General features: G+C 37.0%; 1 protein-coding gene and 1 non-coding gene across 2 annotated transcripts in view; one reads left to right on the top strand and one right to left on the bottom strand.

The window, feature by feature from the left end:
- CTNNA3 (catenin alpha 3) overlaps positions 1–20,474 on the bottom strand; it is a 1,784,170-nt gene extending 1,763,696 nt beyond the window's left edge. Inside the window, exons 1-2 of the mRNA XM_078434311.2 lie at positions 19,638–20,474; positions 17,169–17,265 (exon numbers count right to left, since the gene is read on the bottom strand). The gene's annotated coding sequence lies outside the window, so the exon portion shown is untranslated. The remainder of the gene's footprint in view (positions 1–17,168; positions 17,266–19,637) is intronic.
- On the top strand, positions 20,296–20,377 carry TRNAS-UGA (transfer RNA serine (anticodon UGA)). The gene has a single exon. It is a non-coding gene; the product is annotated as a tRNA-Ser (tRNA).
- Positions 20,475–22,041: the final 1,567 nt, after the last annotated feature.

The raw sequence follows: 22,041 nt of genomic DNA, 5'->3' as shown, positions 1-22,041 counted from the left end.
CTATATTATAGATTTCAAAGTTTGTAAGAGACTAGATATTAATTGTTCTCACCATAAACAAGTTTGTAACATAATGGAGGTGTTAGCTATGCTATGATGCTAATTATACCACAATATATGAATTCATCAAATCAACATGTTGTACATCTTAAACCTACACAGTATTATATTTCAATTAAAACTCAATTTTTAAAAAGTAGGCAAATGAGTTGAAAGAAGTTTCTCCAAAGAAGACACACAGATGGCCAAGAAACACATGGAAAGAGCTCAACATCATTAGTCACTAGGGAAATACAAATCAAAATCATAATGAGATACCACTTCACATTTACTAAGATGGCTATAATTTATAAAAATGGAAAATAAGTGTTGGCGAGAAAGTAGAGAAATTGAAACCCTCATACCTTGCCGATGTGAGTATAAAAAGGTGCAGCTGCTACGGAAAACTGTGGCTGTTCCTTAAAATGCAAAACATTACCATATGATCCACAATTCCATTCCTAGGTATATACCCAAGAGAAATGAAAACAGATGTTCAAAGACTTGTATGTAAGAGTTCATAGCAGCATTACTCATAATAACAGCCAAAACAACACAGTGATAAGTGGATAAACAAGATGTACTATGCCTATACAATGGCATATGATTCAACCATAAAAAGAAATCAAACACTTGTACATCAACGTTCACAGCAGTATTATTCACAATAACCAAAAAATAGAAACAACCTAAGTGTCCATGATTAGACAAAAAGATAACCAAAATATGGTGTACACATACAGTGGAATATTATTCAGCCAAAAAAGAAACGAAATCCTGGTACACACTGCAACATGGATAAACTTTAGAAACATGCTAACTGAAATAAGTCAGACACAAAATGATAAATACTTTAAGATTCTACTAATATAAGTTACCTATGTAGACAGAAAGTATAGACAAATAACAGGCAGGGGCTGGGGGGAGGAATGAGGATTATTATCTAATTGATGTAGACTTTCTGTTTGACATGATGAAAAAGTTCTATCAATGGACAGTGATGATCACTGTACAGCTTTGCAAATATACTTAATGACCCTGAATTGTACACTCAGAAATAGTTAAAATGGTATGTTGTTGTATGTATTTTTAAAATTTATTTATTTACCTTGAGAAGGGGGAGGGGCAGAAAGACAAAGGGAGAGGGAGAGAGAATCCCAAGCAGGCTCTGACTGTCAGCAGAGCCCAAGGCAGTGGTGATCCCACAAACCACGAGATCATGACCTGAGCCAAGATCAATAGTTGGGTGCTTAGCCAACAGAGCCACTCAGGTGCCTTTGTTATGTAGATTTTATCACAGTTTTTTACATGTACAAAACAGTAAAACATTGTCAAATAATGTACATAAAATAAATGACATAGTGATATATGCTATAATATCACTTGAATTTTGAAAACATTATGCTAAGTGAAAGAAGCTGGCACAAAAACACACATATCATATGATTCCATTTATATGAAATGTACAGAACAGGCAAATCTATAAAGACAGAAAGCAGATTAATGACTGCTTATTTGGAGCTGGGGAGAGTGGAGAACTGGGGGGTGATTGCTTATTGGGCACAGTGTTTCCTTTTAGAATAAAACTATTCTGTAATATATAGTGGTGACGGTGACACATCATGAATGTACTGGAAGCTCCTGAAGTACACATTTTAATGGTTAAACTGGTGAATTTTAAGTTATGTGAATTTACTTCAACAAAACAAAAGCAGAAAAATTGTCATGTTCACAACTAAAACTATGTAAAATAAATATGCAAGGGAAACGGCAAAGTTGAAATGCCAAAAAATAAAAATAAAAAAGCCTTAGGTGGGTTAAACTGACTTTCTTTTTATTTTTTCAAAATTTTTATTTACATGTTTATATTGTTTTCATAACAAAAAGAGAATTATAATGTACCTACTACCTGTATATACATATATACACACATATATACATACACATATACATATATATATGTATTTACTTATTTATAATCAAGTATCTACTATAGCACTGTACTAGGAATTTTCATGAATCATGAGTGCTTTCCTACATGCTGGGTAAATAGGAAACATTTGATAGAAATGTGGAAGTGAGGGGCGCCTGGGTGGCTCAGTCGGTTGAGCGTCCGACTTCAGCTCAGGTCACGATCTCACGGTTCGTGAGTTCGAGCCCCGCGTCAGGCTCTGGGCTGATGGCTCAGAGCCTGGAGCCTGCTTCCGATTCTGTGTCTCCCTGTCTCTCTGCCCCTCCCCCATTCATGCTCTGTCTCTCTCTGTCTCAAAAATAAATAAACATTAAAAAAAAAATTAAAAAAAAAAGAAATGTGGAAGTGAGGAAAGGAATCTAGTTATAGGGAAAATACTGAATGCATTAGTTATATATTGCTATTTTACAAACTACCCCAAAACAGGGCAGCTTTAAACAACCAATCTTTAGGAGACATCTTTGTATATGTAAAGAATGAGCATAGATAAGCTCTCTAAACTCAAGACTTGATTTACCTATATAATTTAATAGCTCCAAAGAGAAATCAGAATTAGTAAGAGCATTCTTTTGTAAAGATATAGGACAGTGTTACAGTTATAATTCCTTAAAGTTATATGAAAACTGGCCTGTGGATCTAGGTGTTCCCCAGTCAGTCATCACCATGATACACTGATTATAGCTGTATTTTGATATAATCATTAAAATTGTTTCTGTGACCTCTGTCCTTAATTTCAGTTGCCATTAATGAACTGAATGGTCAGTGAGACCATTAACACAGAAATAAGAATAACATAGCAGAGATAAAGGGCTCAACAAACAAAATGAGAAACACATTTGATGGAATGAAAAGCAGGCTAGAAGAAGAAATGAATTAATGACCCAAAAGACAAAGTAATGGAAAGTAATAAAGCTAAAAAAAAAAGAAAAAGAAAAAAAAATCATGCAAAACTAGAATAGACTTAGGGAACTCAGCGACTCCATCAAATATAATAACATTCATATTATAGGAATCCCAAAAGAGAGTGAAAGGGGGGCAAAGAATTTATTTGAAGAAATAATAGCAGAAAACTTCCCTAATCTGTCAAAGGAAACAGATATCCAAATGCAGGAGGCACAGATACCCCCCCCCAAAAAAATCAACAAAAGCAAATCCACACCAGGATATATTGTAATTAAATGGCAAAATATAGTGATAAAAAAAGGTATCAAAAGCAGTAAGACAAAAAGAAGACAGTTACATACAAAGGAAACCCTATAATGCTATCAGCGGAATTTTCAGTAGAACCTTTCTAAGACAGAAATAAGATAATATATACAAAGTGCTGAATCAGAAAAACCTGCAGCCAAGAATACTCTATCCAGCAAAGCTGTCATTAAGAATAGAAGGAGAGACAAAGGGTTTCCCCAATAAACAAAAACTAAAGGAGTCTGTGACACTAAGCCAGCCCCTCAAGAATATTAAAGGGGACTCTTTTGAGTGGAAAGAAAAGACCAAAAATGACAATAGAAGGTAGTAAACACAAAAGCAGGAAAAATGAGTATTTCTGAAAAAATCAAAGAACTCTCAAAATAAAAGGATGTAAAAATTGACACCATACACATAAAACTTGGGGAGGAGAAGAGTGGGTTCAAACTTAAATTACCATCAACTTAATGTGGACTACTATATGCAAAAGATGTTATATAAAAACCTAATGGTAATTAAAAAATGTAAAACCACTAATAAATGTGCAAAGAATAAAGAGAAAGAAATCCAACTATACCTATAAAGGAAAACAGCAAACCGTGAAAGACAGAAAAACAAGAAAGGAGCAGAGAAAATCTTCAGAAATATACACAAAACAAATAATAAAATGGCAATAAATACACATCTATCAATAATTACTTAGAATATAAATGGACTAAATGCTCCAATGAAAAGACATAGAGTGGCAGAATGGATAAAAAGCAAGACCCATCTATATGCTGCCTACAAGAGACTCATTTTAGACCTAACAACCCCTGAAGATTGAAAATGAGGGATGGATGACTGACAAATAGGTAAAGAGGATATATATACACACAATGGAATATTATTCAACAATCAAAAAGAAAGAAATCTTGCCATTTTCAACAACATGGATGGAACTAGGGTGTATTATGCTAAGCAAACTAAGTCAGAGAAAGACAAATATCATTATTCACTCATATATGGGATTTAATTTTAAAAAACAGATGAACATAGGGGAAGGGAAGCAAAAATAAGATAAAAACAGAGAGGGAGACAAACCATAAAAAACTCTTAAATACAAAGAACAACTGAGGGTTGCTGGCAGGATGCTAGGTGGGGCAATGGGCTAAATGGGTGATGGGCTTAAGGAGGTCACTTGCTGGATGAGCACCGGGTGTTATATGTGAGTGATGAATCACTATATTCTATTCCCGAAATCATTACTACACTATATATTAAGTAACTTAGATTTAAATTAAAAAGGATAGGATAGAATACAAAAAATAAAAATAAAAAATAATTAAATTAAATTAAAATAAAATAAAATCTGTACACTTTAAAAAAAAGGGGGGGGGGGAGCCAAGATGGCAGAACAGCATGGAAGTTTTTTGTGCATCTCGCAAACATGAAATACAGCCAGACCAACACTAACCCATCCTGCATACTTAGAAAACTGATCTGAGGATTAACACAACAATCTGCACAACCTTCACCACAGAATTTAGCAGGTACACAGCACGGAGAGCTGAACTTTGGGGAGAGAGAAGCCATGGAGGGCAGGGAGGTGCTGTTGTGTGCAGAGAGACGATGGAGACAGTGGGGAGAATACGAAAAAGCACCCCTCCCCAAAAGCAGCTGGAGAGAAAGTGGAAAATTGGAAACAGCCACAAGGACTGAACTAAAAAGGGAGAAAGGAGAAAGGAGAGGGTTTAAATTCCATTAAGACTGTAAACAGGGGGAGTGCAGCAAGTCTGCAACTCTACAGCTCGATACCTGGCAGTGCTCTGGTGGGGAGGTTCCTGGGCCACACAGGGAGAAGCAGTTCCACTGCTGGAAGGACATTTGGTAGAGGCTGAGAGGCAACCTGGGCCCAGCAGACCCCAGAGAACGGCCACATTTGCTGATGCTGGAACAAGGTCATTAAGGGCAAAGCCTGGTGCCAGATGTGTGTTGTGATTTTCCATAATCCCTGAAACGCTGCTGCTACAATATCTCACGAACTTTTTCTGGGGCAGGCTGGCACGTGGCCACAGTTGCTGGGCTTCAGCAGCAGCACGGTCCCATGAACTTTCCTGGGTGCGGCTGGCATTCGGCCATTGCTCAGTGACACCCTCTGCAGAGGGGCAGAACGGGTCAAAGCAGCAGTCCCTCAGAAGTAAGGGGCTGGAGAAAACAGCCGTATCTGAGATAAAACTGAGGAGAGAGGTACTACATGGGGCACAGTCACAGACAGTGTAAAAGCGGGGGAGTGGAAAAAAGCTGAAGACAAAGGACAGATGCGCAATTGCTGATGCGGGAGAACACAGTTCCAATACTAGAGACTGGGTAGCTGAGTGACACCATTTTCACTGCTCCTGTGCATGTGCATACACACCTCCAAGCGCCACAACAATCCACCCCAGTAGGCTAGCAGCACCATCTAGTGGAGAACGGAGCCTTTACACTAAGCCCCGCCCAACTGGGCCAACATCACTCTTCAAGAACAGAAGTCTCACTGCCTACTTAGTTTATAGACTATAAAGCACATTATAATCTAACTTCTAGGAGAAAATGAAGTAATTTCAGTCATATTTCAGAGTGTTAGGTCCCTCTGTTCACTTTTCTTTTTTTTTTTCTTTTTTCTTTTTTCTCTTTTTCATTTCTTTTTCTTGAACACAGAAAGAAAAAATTCATTTTTATTTTCAATTTTTATTAAAATTTTTTTTAACTTTTTACATTTTTTACTTTTGTGTAATTTTTTTCAAATTATATTTTACTTCCATCATTTTATTTTAGACTAATTCACTGTATTCATTTTTTCAAATTTTCAAATGATTTCCTTTTTTTCTCTTTTTCATTTCTTTTTTTTTCTTGAATACAGAAAGAAAAAACTCATCTTTATTTTTAATTTTTATTAAAAACATTTTTCTTTAATTTTTCTCTACTATGGTTTTACTTTTGTTTAAGTTTTTTCAAATTCTAGTTTACTTCCATCATTCATTTTAGTCTACTTCAGTGTGTTCATTTTTTCAAATTTTCAAATGATTTCCTTTTTTTTTCTTCGTTCCCTTTTTTCTCTACTCTATCAAACCACTTCCAATCAATACCCAGACCAAAACACACCTAGGATCTAGCATCATTTATTTGATTTTGTGTGTGTGTGTGTGTTTAATTTTTTTTAATTTCAATTTAATTTTAATTTAATTTTTTCTACCTCATTAATTCCATTTCTCCCTTCAAAACGACAAAACAAAGGAGTTCACCCCAAAAGAAAGAGCAGGAAGAAATATTTAACCAACACAGATACAAGCAAGACGTCTGAACCAGAATTTAGAATCACGATAATAAGAATACTAGTTGCAGTAAAAAATAGATTAGAATCCCTTTCTGCAGAGATAAAAGAAGTAAAAACTAGTCAGGATGAAATAAAAAATTCTATAATTGAACTGCAATCATGAATAGATGCCACGGCAGCAAGGATGGACGAGGCAGAACAAAGAATCAGTGATACAGAAGACAAACTTATGGAGAATAATGAAGCAGAAAAAAGAGGGAGATTAGGACAAAGGAGCACAATTCAAGAATTAGAGAAATCAGTGACTCATTAAAAAAGAACATCAGAAAAAAAAAAAAGAACAACATCAGATTCATAGTGGTCCCAGAAGAGGAAGAGAGAGATACAGGGGTAGAAGGGTTATGTGAGCAAATTATAGCGGAAAACTGTCCTAACCTGGGGAAAGACACAGACATCAAAATCCAAAAATCACAGAGGACTCCCATTAGATTCAACAAAGACTGACCATCAACAAGGCATATCATAATCAAATTCACAAAATACTCAGGCAAGGAGAGAATCATGAAAGCAGCAAGGGAAAAAAAAGTCCTTAACCTACACGGGAAGACAGATCAGGTTTGCAGCAGACCTATCCACAGAAACTTGGCAGGCAAGAAAGGAGTGGCAGGATATATTCAGTGTGCTGAATCAGAAAAATATGCAGCCAAGAATTCTTTATACAACAAGGCTGTCATTCAAAATAGAAGGAGAGATAAAAAGTTTCCGAGACAGACAAAAATTAAAGGAGTTTGTGACCACTAAACCAGCCCTGCAAGAAATTTTAAGAGGACTCTCTGAGTGGAGAAAAGATGAAAATACAAACAAATACCAAAGGCAACAAAGATTAGAAAGGACCACTACAAACTCCAACTCTACAAGCAACATAATGGCAATAAATTCCTATTTTTCAGTACTCACTCTAAACGTCAATGGACTCAATGCTCCAGTCAAAAGACAGAGGGTAACAGAATGGATAAGAAAACAAGGTCCATCTATATGCTGTTTACAAGAGACCCACTTTAGACCTAAAGACAACTTCAGATTCAAAGTAAGGAGATGGATGGGGTGCCTGGGTGGCTCAGTCGGTTGGGCGTCCGACTTCGGCTCAGGTCATGATCTCACGGTTTGTGGGTTTGAGCCCCACATCAGGCTCTGTGCTGACCGCTTGCTCAGAACCTGGAGCCTGCTTCAGATTCTGTGTCTCCTTGTCTCTCTGCCCCTCCCCCGCTCATGCTTTGTCTCACTCTGTTTCTCAAAAATAAATCAATGTAAAAAAAATTAAAAAAAAAAAGAAAGTAAGGAGATGGAGAACCATCTATCATGCTAATGGTCAACAAAAGAAAGCTGGAGTAGCCATACTCATATCAGACAATCTAGACTTTAAATTAAAGACTGTATCAAGAGATGCAGAAGGGCATTATGTCGTAATTAAGGAGTCTATCCACCAAGACCTCACAATTGTGAACATTTATGCACCAAATGTGAAAGCACCCAAAAATATATATCAATTAATCACAAACATAAAGAAATTCATCAATACTAATACCATAATAGTAAGAGACTTCAACACCCCATTCACAACAATGGACAGATCATCTAATCAAAAAATCAACAAAGAAACAATGGCTTTGAATGACACACTGGACCAGATGCACTTAACAGATATATTCAGAACATTTCATCCTAAAGTAGCAGAATATACATTCTTCTCCACTGCACATGGAACATTCTCCAGAATAGACCACATACTGGGACACAAATCAGCTCTCAGCAAGTAGAAAGATATCGAGATCATACCGTGCATATTTTCAGACCACAACACTATGAAACTCGAAATCCACCACAAGAAAAAATTTGGAAAGGTAACAAATACTTGGAAACTGAAGAACATCCTACTAAGAATAAATGGGCTAACAAAGAAGTTAAAGAGGAAATTAAAAAGTATATGGCACCAAGTGAAAATGATAACACCACAACCCAAAAGCTCTGGGATGCAGCAAAGGCAGTCATAAGAGGAAAGTATATAGTAATCCAGGCCTTCCTAAAGAAGGAAGAAAGATCTCAGATACACAACCTAACCTTATGCCTTAAGAAGCTGAAAAAAGAACAGCACATAAAACCCAAAACCAGCAGAAGACAGGAAATAATAAATATTAGAGCAGAAATTAATGCTATCAAAACCAAAAAAACAGTAGAACACATCAATGAAACCAGAAGCTGGTTCTTTGAAAGAATTAACAAAATTGATAAACCACTAGCCAGTTTGATCAAAAAGAAACAGGAAAGGACCCAAATAAATAAAATCAAGAATGAAAGAGGAGAGATCACAACCAACACAGCAGAAATAAAAACAATAATAAGAGATTATTATGAGCAATTCTATGCCAATAAAATGGGCAATCTGGAAGAAATGGACAAATTCCTAGAAACATATATGCTACCAAAACTGAAACAGGAAGAAATAGAAAATTTAAACAGAACCATAACCAGTGAAGAAATCAAATCAGTAAGTAAAAATCTGCCAAAAAACAAGAGCACAGGGCCAGATGGCTTTCCAGGGGAATTGTACCAAACATTTAAGGAAGAGTTAACATCTATTCTCAAAACACAGAAATGGAAGGGAAACTTCCAAACTCTTTCTATGAAGCCAGCATTACCTTTATTCCAAAACCAGACAGAGATCCCACTAAAAAGGAGAACTATAGACCAATTTCCCTGATGAACATGGATGCAAAAATCCTCAACAAGATATTAGCCAACTGGCTCCAACAATACATTAAAAAAATTATTCACCACGACCAAGTGGGATTTATACCTGGGATGCAGGGCTGGTTCAATATCCATAAAACAATTAACATGATTCATCACATCAATAAAAGAAAGGAGAAGAACCATATGATCCTCTTAATAGATGCAGAGAAAGCATTTGACAAAATACAGCATCTTTTCTTTATAAAAAACCTCAAGAAAGCAAGGATAGAAGAATCATACCTCAAGATCATCAAAGCCATATATAAACAACCCAACACTAATATCATCCTCAGTAGGGAAAAACTGAGAGCTTTTCCCCTAAGGTCAGGAACAAGACAGGGATGTCCACTCTTGCCACTGTTATTCAACACAGTATTGGAAGTCTTAGCCTCTCCAATCAGACAACACGAAGAAATAAAAGGCATCCAAATCGCCCAGGAGGAGATCAAACTTTCACTCTTCGCAGATGATATGATACTCTATATGGAAAACCCAAAAGATTCCACCAAAAAACTGCTAGAACTGATCCACGAATTCAGCAAAGTCACAGGATATAAAATCAATGCACAGAAGTCGGTTGCATTCCTATACACCAACAATGAAGCAACAGAAAGAGAAATCAAGGAATCGATCCCATTTACAATTGCACCAAAAATCATAAAATACCTAGGAATAAATCTAACCAAAGAGGTGAAAAATCTATACACTGAAAACTATAGAAAGCTTATGAAAGAAAGCTTATGAAAGAAACACAACAAAATGAAAAAAGATTCCATGCTCCTGGATAGGAAGAACAAATATTGTTAAAATGCCAATACTACCCAAAGCAATCTACATATTCAATGCAATCCCTATCAAAATAACACCAGCATTCTTCACAGAGCTAGAACAAGTAATCCTAAAATTTGTATGGAACCAGAAAAGACCCCAAATAGCCAAAGCAATCTTGAAAACGAAAACCAAAGCCAGAGGCATCACAATCCTGGACTTCAAGCTACACTACAAATCTGTAATCATCAATACAGTATAGTACTGGCACAAACACAGGCACTCGGATCAATGGAACAGAATAGACCCACAAATGTATGGCCAACTAATCTTTGGCAAAGCAGGAAAGAATATCCAATGGAATAAAGACAGTCTCTTCAGCAGGTGGTGCTGGGTAACCTGGACAGCGACATGCAGAAGAATGAACCTGGACCACTTTCTTACACCATGCACAAAAATAAACTCAAAATGGATGAAAGACCTAAATGTAAGACAGGAAGCCATCAAAATCCTCGAGGAGAAAGCAGGCAAAAACCTCTTTGATCTTGGCCGCAGCAACTTCTTACTCAACATGTCTCCAGAGGCAAGGGAAACAAAAGCAAAAATGAACTATTGGGACCTCATCAAAATAAAAAGCTTCTGCACAGTGAAGGAAACAATCAGTAAAACTAAAGGCAACCGACAGAATGGGAGAAGATATTTGCAAATGACTTATCAGATAAAGGGTTAGTATCCAAAATCCATAAAGAACTTATCAAACTCAACACCCAAAAAACAAATAATCCAGTGAAGGAATGGGCAAAAGACATGAATAGACACTCTCCAAAGAAGACATCCAGATGGCCAACCGACACATGAAAAAATGCTCAACATCACTCATCATCAGGGAAATACAAATCAAAACCACAGTGAGATACCACCTCACACCTGTCAGAATGGCTAACATTAACAACTCAGGCAAGAACAGATGTTGGCGAGGATGCGGAGAAAGAGGATCTCTTTTGCATTGTTGGTGGGAATGCAAGCTGGTGCGGCCACTCAGGAAAACGGTATGGAGATTCCTCAAAAAATTAAAAATAGAACTACCCTATGACTCAGCAATTGCACTACTAGGTATTTATCCAAGGGATACAGGTGTGCTGTTTCGAAGGGACACATGCACCCCAATGTTTATAGCAGCACTATCAACAATAGCCCAAGTATGCAAAGAGCCAAAATGTCCATCGATGGATGAATGGATAAAGAAGAAGCGGTACATATATACAATGGAGTATTACTCGGCAATTAAAAAGAATGAAATCTTGCCATTTGCAACTACGTGGATGGAACTGGAGGGTATTATGCTAAGCAAAATTAGTCATTCAGAGATAGACAAATATCATATGACTTCACTCATATGAGAACTTTAAGAGACAAAACAGATGAACATAAGGGAAGGGAAGCAAGAATAATACAAAAACAGGGAGGGGGACAAACCATAAGAGACTCTTAAATATGAAGAACAAACAGAGGTTTACTGGAAAGGGTGTGGGAGAGGGGATGGGCTAAATGAGTAAGGGGCATTAAGGAATCTACTCCTGAAATCATTGTTGCACTATATGCTAACTAATTTGAATGTAAATTAAAAAAAATAAAATTAACAACAAAAAAAAACTTTAGGAAAAAAAAAAAAGTAAAGGGATGGAGAAAAATCTATCACCAATTGGATATCAAAGGAAAGCCAGGGCAGCAATACCTATATTGGAAAAATAGACTTTAAAACAATGACTCCAACAAGAGGCAAAAAAGGACTCTATATAATCATAAAGGGGACAATCCAACAAGAATATATAACATTTGTAAATATTTATGTACCCAACATGAAAGTACCCAAATACATAAAACAGTTAATAACTAACATAAATAATCAATAGTAATATAATAATATTAGGGAACTTTAATACCCCACTTACATCAGTGGACAAATCACCTAAGCAGAAAATCAACAAGGAAACAATGGCTTTGAATGACACCCTGGGCCAGATGGATTTAACAGATAAGTTCAGAATATTCCATACTAAAACAGTAGAACACACATTCTTTTCAAGTGCACATGGAACACTCTTCAGAACAGATCACGTATTAGGCCACAAAACAAGCCTCTTAAATTTACAAAGATTGAAGTCATACAATGCATCCTTTCTGACCACAACGCTGTAACTCTAGAAATGGACCACAAGAAAAAATCTGGAAAGACCACAAATACGTGGAGGTTAAATAACATGCTACTAAATAAAAAATAGGTCAACCAGGAAATCAAAAAAGAAATTAAAAGTACATGGAAACAAATGAAAATGAAAACACAACATTCCAAAAAACTTTGGGATGCAGCAAAAGTGGTCCTAGGATGTAAATATATAGCAATGCATGCTTACCTTAAGAGCAAGAAAAATCTCAAACAACCTAAGCTTACACCTAAATGAGCTAGAATAACAACAAACAAAACGTAAAATCAGAAGAAGGAAGGAAATAATAAATCTTAGAGCAGCAATTAATGATACAGAAACTAAAACAACAATAGAACAGATCAGTGAAACCAGGAAATGGTTCTTTGAAAAAAAAAAATCAGTAAAATTGATAAACCTCTAGCCAGATTTATCAAAAAAAAAAAAAAAAAAAGAGAGAAAGGATGCAAGTAAATAAAATCACAAATGAGGAGAAATAACAAACACCAGAGAAATACAAATAATTGTAACATATTATAAAAAACTATATGCCAACAAATTGGACAACCTAGAAGAAATGGATTAATTCCTAGAAACATATAAGTTACCAAAACTGAAACAAGAGAAAATAGAAAATTTCAACAGACAAATCACCAGCAAAAAAATTGAATCAGTAACCACATATCTCCCAACAAACAAAAGTCCAAAGCCAGACGGCTTCCCAGGGGAATTCTACCAGACATTTAAAGAAGAGTTAGTACCTGGAGTGCCTGGGTGGCTCAGTATGTTATGTGTCCGACTTCAGCTCCAGTCACCATCTCACGGTTTGTGAGTTCAAGCCCCACGTTGGGCTCTGTACTGACAGCTCAGAGCCTGGAGCCTGCTTCGGATTCTGTGTTTCCCTCTCTCTCTGCCCCTCCCCCATTCATGTGCGTTCTCTCTCTCTCTCTCTCTCTCTCTCAAAAATAAACATTAAAAAATTTTACAGAAGAGTTATACCTATTCTTGTCAAACTATTCTAAAAAAATAGAAAATGAAGGCAAAATTCCCATTTAATTCTATGATGCCAGCATTACCCTGATACCAAAACCAGATAAAGATACCATAAAAAAAAGAGAACTACAAACTAATATTTCTGATGAATATACATGTAAAACTCCTCAACAAAATATTAGGAAACCAAATTCAAAACTACATTTAAGAAATCATTCACTACAATGAAGTGAAATTTATTCCTGAGTTGCAAGGGTGGTTCAATATTTGCAAATCAATCAACGTGATACAGCACATCAATAAGGGAAAGCATAAGAACCATATGATCATTTCAATAGATGCAGAAAAAGCATTTGACAAAGTACAACATCCATTCATGATAAAAACCTTCAACAAGGTAGGTTTAAAGGGAACATACCTCATCATAGTAACAGCTAACATCATCCTCAATGGAGAAAAACTGAGAGCCTTTCCCCTAAGGTCAGGAAGAAACAAGGCTGTCCACTCTCACCCCTTTTATTCAACATAATACTGGAAGTCCTAGCCACAACAGTCAGATAAGATAAAGAAGTAAAAGGCATCTAAATTGGTAAGGAAGAAGGAAAACTTTCACTGTTAGCTAGTGAATGTCTATAACAGTATTAGCTAGTTATGTCTATAACATGACACCATATATAGAAAACCTGAAAGACTCCACCAAAAACTGAGAACTGACAAACAAATTCAGTAAAGTTACAGGATACAAAATCAACATACCAAAATCTGTTGCATTTCTATACATCAATAGCAAAGCAGCAGAAAAAGAAATTAAGAAAACAATCCAACTTACAACTGCAACAAAATAATAAGATAACTAGGAGTAAATCTAACCTAGAGGTGAAAGATCTATACTCTGAAAACTATAAAATGCTGATAAAAGAAATTGAGGACGACACAAAGAAATGGAAAGACATTACATGCTCCTGTACTGGAAGAACAAACACTGTTAAAATGTCTATGCTACCAAAAGCAATCTATACATTTAATGCAATACTTATCAAAATACCAAAAGCATTTTTCACAGAACAAACAAAAAAAAAACAATTCTAAAACCTGTATTGAACCACAAAAGACCCCAAATAGCCAAAGCAATCTTGAAAAACAAAAACAAAGCTGGAGGCATAGCAATTCCAGACTTTAAGTTATTATTACAAAGCTGTAGTGATCAAAACAGTATGGTACTGGCACAAAAGCAGACACACAGATCAGTGGAACAGAATAGAAAATCCAGAATTAAACCCACAATTATATGGTCAATTAATCATAAACAAAGCAGAAAAGAATATCCAGTGAGTAAAAGACAATCTCTGCAACAAATGATGCTGGGAAAACCAGGCAGCCAGACGCAGAAGAATGAACCTGGACCACTTACACCATACACAAAAATAAATGGATTTTTTTATTAAAATGGATTAAAGACCTAAATGTGAGACCTAAAGCCATAAAAATATGAGAAGAAAGCACAGACAGTAATTTCTCTGACATCAGCATAGCAAGTTTTTTTCTAGATAGGTCCCCTGAGGCAAAGGAAACAAAAGCAAAAATAAACTATTGGGACTACATCAAAATAAAAAGCTCCTGCACAGCAAAACAATCAACAAAAGTAAAAGGCAACCTACAGAATAATAGAATATATTTTCAAATGACATATGTGATAAAGAATTAGTATCCAAAATATATAAAGAACTTCTAAAACTCAACACCCCCCCAAAAAAAATAATCCAATTTAAAAATGGGCAGGAGACATAAACAGACATTTCTCCAAAGAAGACATACAGATGGCCAGCAGACACATGAAAAGATGCTCATCATCACTTATCATCAGGGAAATGCAAATCAAAACTACAGTGAGATATAACCTCACACAGGTCAGACCAGGTAAAATCAAAAACGTAAGAAACAACAGGTGTTGGCAAGGGTGTGGAGAAACAGAAACCCTCTTACATTGTTGTTGAGAATACCAACTGGTGCAATCACTCCAGAAAACAGGGGGTGGGAGGTCGTCAAAAAGTTTAAAAGAGTACTGCCCTACACTCCAGCAATTGCATTACTGGCGTTAATGGAAAGAATACAAACAGATTGAAAGGGATACATGCACCTGTATGCTAAATATTTGGTTATCTACAATAGCCAAATTAGGGAAGCAACCCAGTGACCATGAACTGATGAATGGATAAAGAAGATGTGGTATATAATTACAATGGAATGTTATTCAGCCATTAAAAAAAAAATGAAATCTTGCCATTTGTGGTGACAAGGATGGAACGAGACTATCATGCTAAGCAAAATAAGTCAGTCAAAGAAAGAAAAATACCATATGATTTCACCATATGTGGAAGTTAAGAAACAAAACAAACAAGCAAAGGGCAAGAGAGAGAGAGAGGCAAACCAAGAAACAGACTCTTAACTGCAGAGAACAAACTGATGGCTACCAGAGGGGAGTAGCGTGGGGGTACCGGTGCAATAGATGATCGGTATTAAGGATTGCACTTGTGATGAGCCTTGGGTAATTAAAATAAAAACTTCTTAAAAAATGATTAATGTATCAAATTTATTGCATACTTTAAAAGTACAAATCATCTTTAATTTTGATGCCACCCACTAATAAAGTTCTATTCTAATAAAAAAAGAAAGAAAGAAAGAAAGAAAGAAAGAAAGAAAGAAAGAAAGAAAAAGAAGATTCTGTTCTTTTTCAATTTCTTAATTCTTAACTGGCATGGCATTAGGGGGCCAATTAGCTAGGAAAACCCTATAAATAAGTTGCTCTAGTGCTCAGTAGGATATATCTCCAATCTTCCTCGAACATATATTTGTAAGTAATATGATGACTATAAAGCAACACACAATTAATTGTTTAGGCTTCAAATGTCATTCACTATGCAGCAATTCCATAATTATTTCCATCACTTTTCATGATGCCTGTAATTTACCAGCTAAACCTTCATGAGGTTTTGTTGCCAAAAACTTAGTAAAATTTTGTGGCCAATTTGAACTAAGTTCCCTAACATATGTTGTCTAAAATGTACAGTTAGAGTTATTCTGCAATCAATAAGAATTAAATTCAAAAAACCTGAATGATGGCTAAGCCTCTAAAACTATGCAGTTGCTGCCAACTCTTTTTCTTTCAAATGAGGTACAAAAGCATGTAAGACAGCTAAGGTAAAATTTCCAGACTCTGCTCACCTCTCACCAATTACTATGTATGTGTTTTGTGTGGGATGTCCATAAAAATACAATTGTGTAACAGAAAGAGCAGGGATTTAGAGAGAATCTGATTGACCCAGCTTGAGTTACATGGTAGGCAGGATTCTAATATGGCTCCCAAGATCCCTGCCCCAGCTATTGGTACACACCCTATATAATCCCCCTCACTGGAGCTGGAATTGTGAATAAAATGCAATAGTTACTTCTGCAATTACATTATAATACATAAAACTCCACTGTAGTAAACTAAAGAGTAATTCTTCTGATGGCCTTAAAGAAGCAAACTACCATGCTGTAGAGAGGGCCACATGATAAGGTACAACCTCTAACAGCTGAGAATGGTCCTCCACTGACAGCTAACAAGTCCTACAACCACAGAAGCTGAATTCTGCCAACAACTAGTGACCTTGGAAGAGGACCCCAAGCCCTTGATGAGACCAAAGTCCCAGTCACCATCTTGAAATCTGGTCAGACCCTGACAGCAGAGAACCTAGTCAACCTACAACCACACTCATGACCACATTCCTGACACAAATAGAAACTGTGAAATAATAAGTTCATGGTGTTTTAAGTCACTAAATTTTTTGTAATTTGTTTTGTAGGAAAAAAAAAAAAATATATATATATATATATATGTCACATGATTACTGCTTAGAAAGAAGAGGTGGGATACCTTGATTAACAGCTGAAGTAAGGCTGTATCCAATGAAGGTGAAGTGGTCCTCTTTAAGCACAAATGAAGTGTCATCATCAGTTGGGGGGGATGGATACTGGAACAAAGAAAAACAAAAATAATCCACCACAATATATTAATTTTCTGATATCTCATAGGCCTTCAACATTCAACTCACAACTCTCTCCCACTATTGACTCTATTGCCATATACACACTCCTTGATCTACATGCCATTGAGCCAGAGACCAACAAAGAATACATGAAGGCAACAAAATCTAGTAACACTGGGCAAACATAACAAATTAGTCTTAAATCTACCACTAATTAGCTACATGACCTTGGGCAAGCCATTCATGGGCCAGTTTCCTGTCTATAAAAAAAAGGGGGGGTGGTGGGGATTGGACTAGCTTTAACGTCTCTTCCAACATTAAAACTGTATGAATTTTTCGTTCAAAAAAAAAAAAAAAAAAAAAAAAACACCACTGGGGCAACTGGGTGGCTCAGCTGGTTGAGCATCTGACTCTTGATTTCTGCTTGGGTCATGATTCCAGGGTCATGGGATCAAGCCCTGGGTTGGGATCCTCACTGAGCATACAGCCTGCTTAAGATTCTCTCTCTCTCTCTCTCTCTCTCTCTCTCTCTCTCTCCCTCCCTCCTCCTCTGCCCCTCTACCCCTGCTCACATGCTCTTTCTCCCTCTCAAAAAAAAAAAAAAAAACCACCAAAATAATTCAAAATAAATTTTGATTGCTATAAAAAGAGCCAATACTGCTCCTAAAACATAACCCCTCCCCTCAGTATTCTGCCTCTAAAAGTGGCATCAAGAAAGGTTTTAGAGAAAGCCATAAGATATTTGCCTTCCACACCCAAATTGTTTAATAAAAGCTACCACATAAACAAATCTGGGGGTAGTTTAGAGGGAGAGGCAATCAGAATCACGAGGGGACCTTTGTAGAGTAAAATGTCCACGAATGAAAATCAACGTTTTAGGTTGCTACTGTGAATCATAATACATTTATGTTATAATTATGTTGGAAACATGTATTTTACTTCTTTTTCCCTTACCTGCCATTTATTGCGTTAAATGGCATTGCTAAAGACCTAAAGCTGCAACTGAAAGAATTCATTTGTAAATTCACACTTTGTGAAAACACCTATAATAATTTTTGATCTCTTGGATCATTTTCACAACATGATAAATCAGAAAAAAAAGCAATTTCATTTTCTGAAAACCTACAGTAACTCAAATAAGCTGAAAATTAAATGTTAATGTAGTTATTTCACTTCTGAAATGTTGCAAAGAAATTTTAATCACAGTTGTTCTCACCAAATACATATTAACTGTGTAACAGATTCTTTTCCTTTGCAGTCTTCTCTTCCCAACAAAAATAAACCAAAAAATGAACAAGAAACCCTCAGAGTAGATTTCTCAGTTAAATTATTGTAACCATAATAAATTCCCATTACTGTCAAGCTTTTAAGTGAAGACAATTCCTAAAAGGGGAAGGAGAGGTTAAGGAAGAAAAAGGGCTTTCAGTAAATACTATCATTCAACTGCACAGAAGAAAAAATTTTTAAGAAGACTTCCAAATCAAGATACAATTAATATAACAGTAAGATTAAATGATAGGTTATTTCACAGCACATGTAGAATCTAAGAACAAGGTATTATTTCTTCTTGGATAGTCTCTATTGGAAAGGTGCCAAATAAAGTTCACATATATGGTAAAACTTATGCCTGGGATTGTCAGGAGTAACTTCGTTCCCGTATAGTATTCATAGAGAAATTGGGACCATTCCTGTAGCTTTGTCAAATTAAAAACAGACAAATAAATAAATAAATAAATAAATAAATAAATAAATAAATAAATAAATAAAAAAAAATTCTAAAAACAATCTCAAACTAGATAAAAATTTTTCTTATAATTCTTATTTTGTTCCCCTTTAAATCCGTTTAGACACTTAGCACCGTAATTTAGTTAAAAGAAACAGTATGAAAAAAAAATAGTATGGAAAATTCTCAAAGAAATTCACATATCAAGTGAGTTCACTTAACATCCAGGTTTCCAAAAGGCAAGGATTTGCCTTCCTGAGGTACCACTATGAGATGCATACATGGTGAAGTCTCTTTCCATGAACGCTGTTAGAATTTTAAAAGTTTAAATTTAAAAAGAAATTTAGAAATTTAGTAAAAGTCTACCTATTCTTTTTTCCCAAATCTTGCATCAACCATTTGATGCCCGGGGTGGGAGGGCGAGGGCGTATCTCCACGTGCGCGGGTAAGAAACTGCGCTTGCACCCTGGAGTCCGCCGCACCCACCCACGCGCCACAATCCCGGGCCTCTGTTCCCTAAGGTAGGCGGCATAGAATGGACCTACCCGGTCTTAGAGCTTCAACAAAGTAAACCAAAAAAAGAGCCTAGCGCTGAAGGGAGGAAACTAATGATACTTAAAGGCAGAATGCAGACCTAATGCGCAGAACTTGGTTTTCAAACCACTTTCCAGGCTCCTCAACACTTGACAGCTGAGACCACACTTAGGGCCCGATTTCTTCCAGCAGGGCTCAACAGTAAAGCGATCCCTGGGGGCGGGGGCGGGTAATGAGAGATGGCTGCTTGGGGACGGGCTCGGCAGAGTTGAGCCCACACGTAGCAGTATGACTCCTCACGCCTCCCTCCATGCCGCACAGAGGAGGGCTCGAGGCGTCGCGGCCAACGCGGGAACGCAGAACACGCACACCCCGCAGAAATAGAAATTTTCCAGAGCGCGGGCCCGCAGAACTGAACAGAAGAAGTATTTGTTTCACAGCTCTCTCGATGACCTAATGAGGAAGGGGGAGGGCAAAAATCAGGTCAGTGACCAGAAGCCAAACAAGTTTGCGATTTTCGTAATGCAGCGAAGGCAAGGGTTTCCCAGGCCTCCTATTTAAAAGAGTCTACTTAAACTCCTTCAGGGAGTTTCTATTTCTTAGCTTCCACGATGTAGTTCACGAAAGCTGTCCGGTCAGCCTCCGACGCCTCTCTAAACCGAGCTCAGGGAGTCTGTAGGCTCCGCCTCTTGGTGGGCATGGCGCGCCTGCGCGTAGTTATTGTACTAAAGTATTTGTGCCTGCGCATCGTCTCCGTGGCAGCGATGGCCGAGTGGTTAAGGCGTTGGACTTGAAATCCAATGGGGTCTCCCCGCGCAGGTTCGAACCCTGCTCGCTGCGGAAGCGGGTGGCTTCCTTTTTCCCTTATGCCTTAAAACAATAACCTTTACTTGAACTGCTGCATTTCCCATTACTGCGAGCTAAATGGCTCACCTACAAAGTTTAATGTGTCAAAAGAAAAACCACTACGTTGCAGTGCTCCAAACATGTATTTACGCTAAAGAGAAAAATCTTCCTTTGCCGTAGCCGGCAAGGTAATGGTTTCAGAAACTTGGTCTTCAATGTGAAGGCAAGTTCGCGAAATATAAATAAAATAAGGTAAATATTGTCACAATGTTTTGGGCTATCACAGCCCAGACAAGCTATCATATGAAAACTGATGGCGAGTGTGGTAACGGGTTAAATAAGTGATAAGCACAAGGTGGTGAATGAAAGTGTTAAATCACTATATTGTTCACCAGAAACTAATAGAATATTGTTAACTATCCTGGAATTAAAATAACTTAAGAAAAATAAAATAAAAATAAAACTGATGACAAGCTTAATGCCACCTCTTTTTCAATCTCAGAATCACCTTCAATAGTCGCCCCACTGCATCCAGAAGTGGTATGAATTGAGAAACAATAAAAAAAATTTTAAGTTTGACTTCTATAGCATGATAGTTACATCCACAGAATGGAACACCATGCATGTAGCCACTAAAATGATAGTGATGACATGAGAAGGCCTTCTCAGTTTTGCCAAATCCAAAATGTTGGACAGACTAGAAAACAATATATATAATGATCACATTTTTGTTAAACTATTTATAGAATCATTTTTATGGCAAGAATGGGACAAAAACACTAGGGGCTGGAAAGAAATAATCACAATGTTAGCACTAATTATTATCTCTGGGTAGTGGAATTTGGAAAGATTTTAATAGTTTTAACAGTTTTTTGCTTAACATTGTAAAATGTGTGTATTATTTAAAAAGAAATTTGTGTGGGTGCCTGGGTGGGTGGCTCAGTCGGTTAAGCGTCCGGCTTCGGCTCAGGTCATGATCTCAGAGTCCTGAGTTCAAGCCCCGCGTCCAGCTCTGTGCTGACAGCCCAGATCCTGGAGCCTGCTTTGGATTCTGTGTCTCCCTCTCTCTCTGACCCTCCCCTGTTCACGCTCTGTCTCTCTCTGTCTCAAAAGTAAAATAAACATTAAAAAATAATAAAAAGAAACTTGTGAGGTTAGTCTTTAAAACCATACACATCCTCTCTTTCTCCCTTTCACCCACTGTCACAATCTCCTCCCCACCCCACGATTTCCAGGTGTTCTTATGGAGTTCTCTAACACCTCAAATGCTAGGGATGGTTTTCTGGGGTACCTGAAGTAGATTCCACCCACATAGCCCCCATCCCATTTGACACTTATCTCATCATATACCTTCACCACATTCACATCTTCAGTCCGTCCTCTCTTCCCAATTCCACCTCTTCTGGCCCCACGGAGTCACTTATAAATGGCTGTATTGGTTTCCTAGCTGGTCTCCTTCCCTCTTTCAGTCAGGATCACATTCTGCTGAAAAACAAACAAACAAACAAACAAAAAATCAGAAAATCCAACTCTAGTGACTTAAACACATAGGGACTTGTCTCAAGAAATCTGGGAGTAGGCAGTTCTCAAATGAAACAGGGAGCAGCACTCTTTCCATCTTTCTGTCCTGCCATTTAATACATTGACCTTGTCCCCTA

Source organism: Panthera onca, chromosome D2 (genome assembly GCF_046562875.1).
Source record: "Panthera onca isolate mPanOnc1 chromosome D2, mPanOnc1 haplotype 2, whole genome shotgun sequence".
In the NCBI taxonomy this organism is placed as follows: domain Eukaryota; kingdom Metazoa; phylum Chordata; class Mammalia; order Carnivora; family Felidae; genus Panthera; species Panthera onca.
Note: the sequence above shows the minus strand (reverse complement) of the source record. Positions and strands in the feature narration are given on the sequence as shown.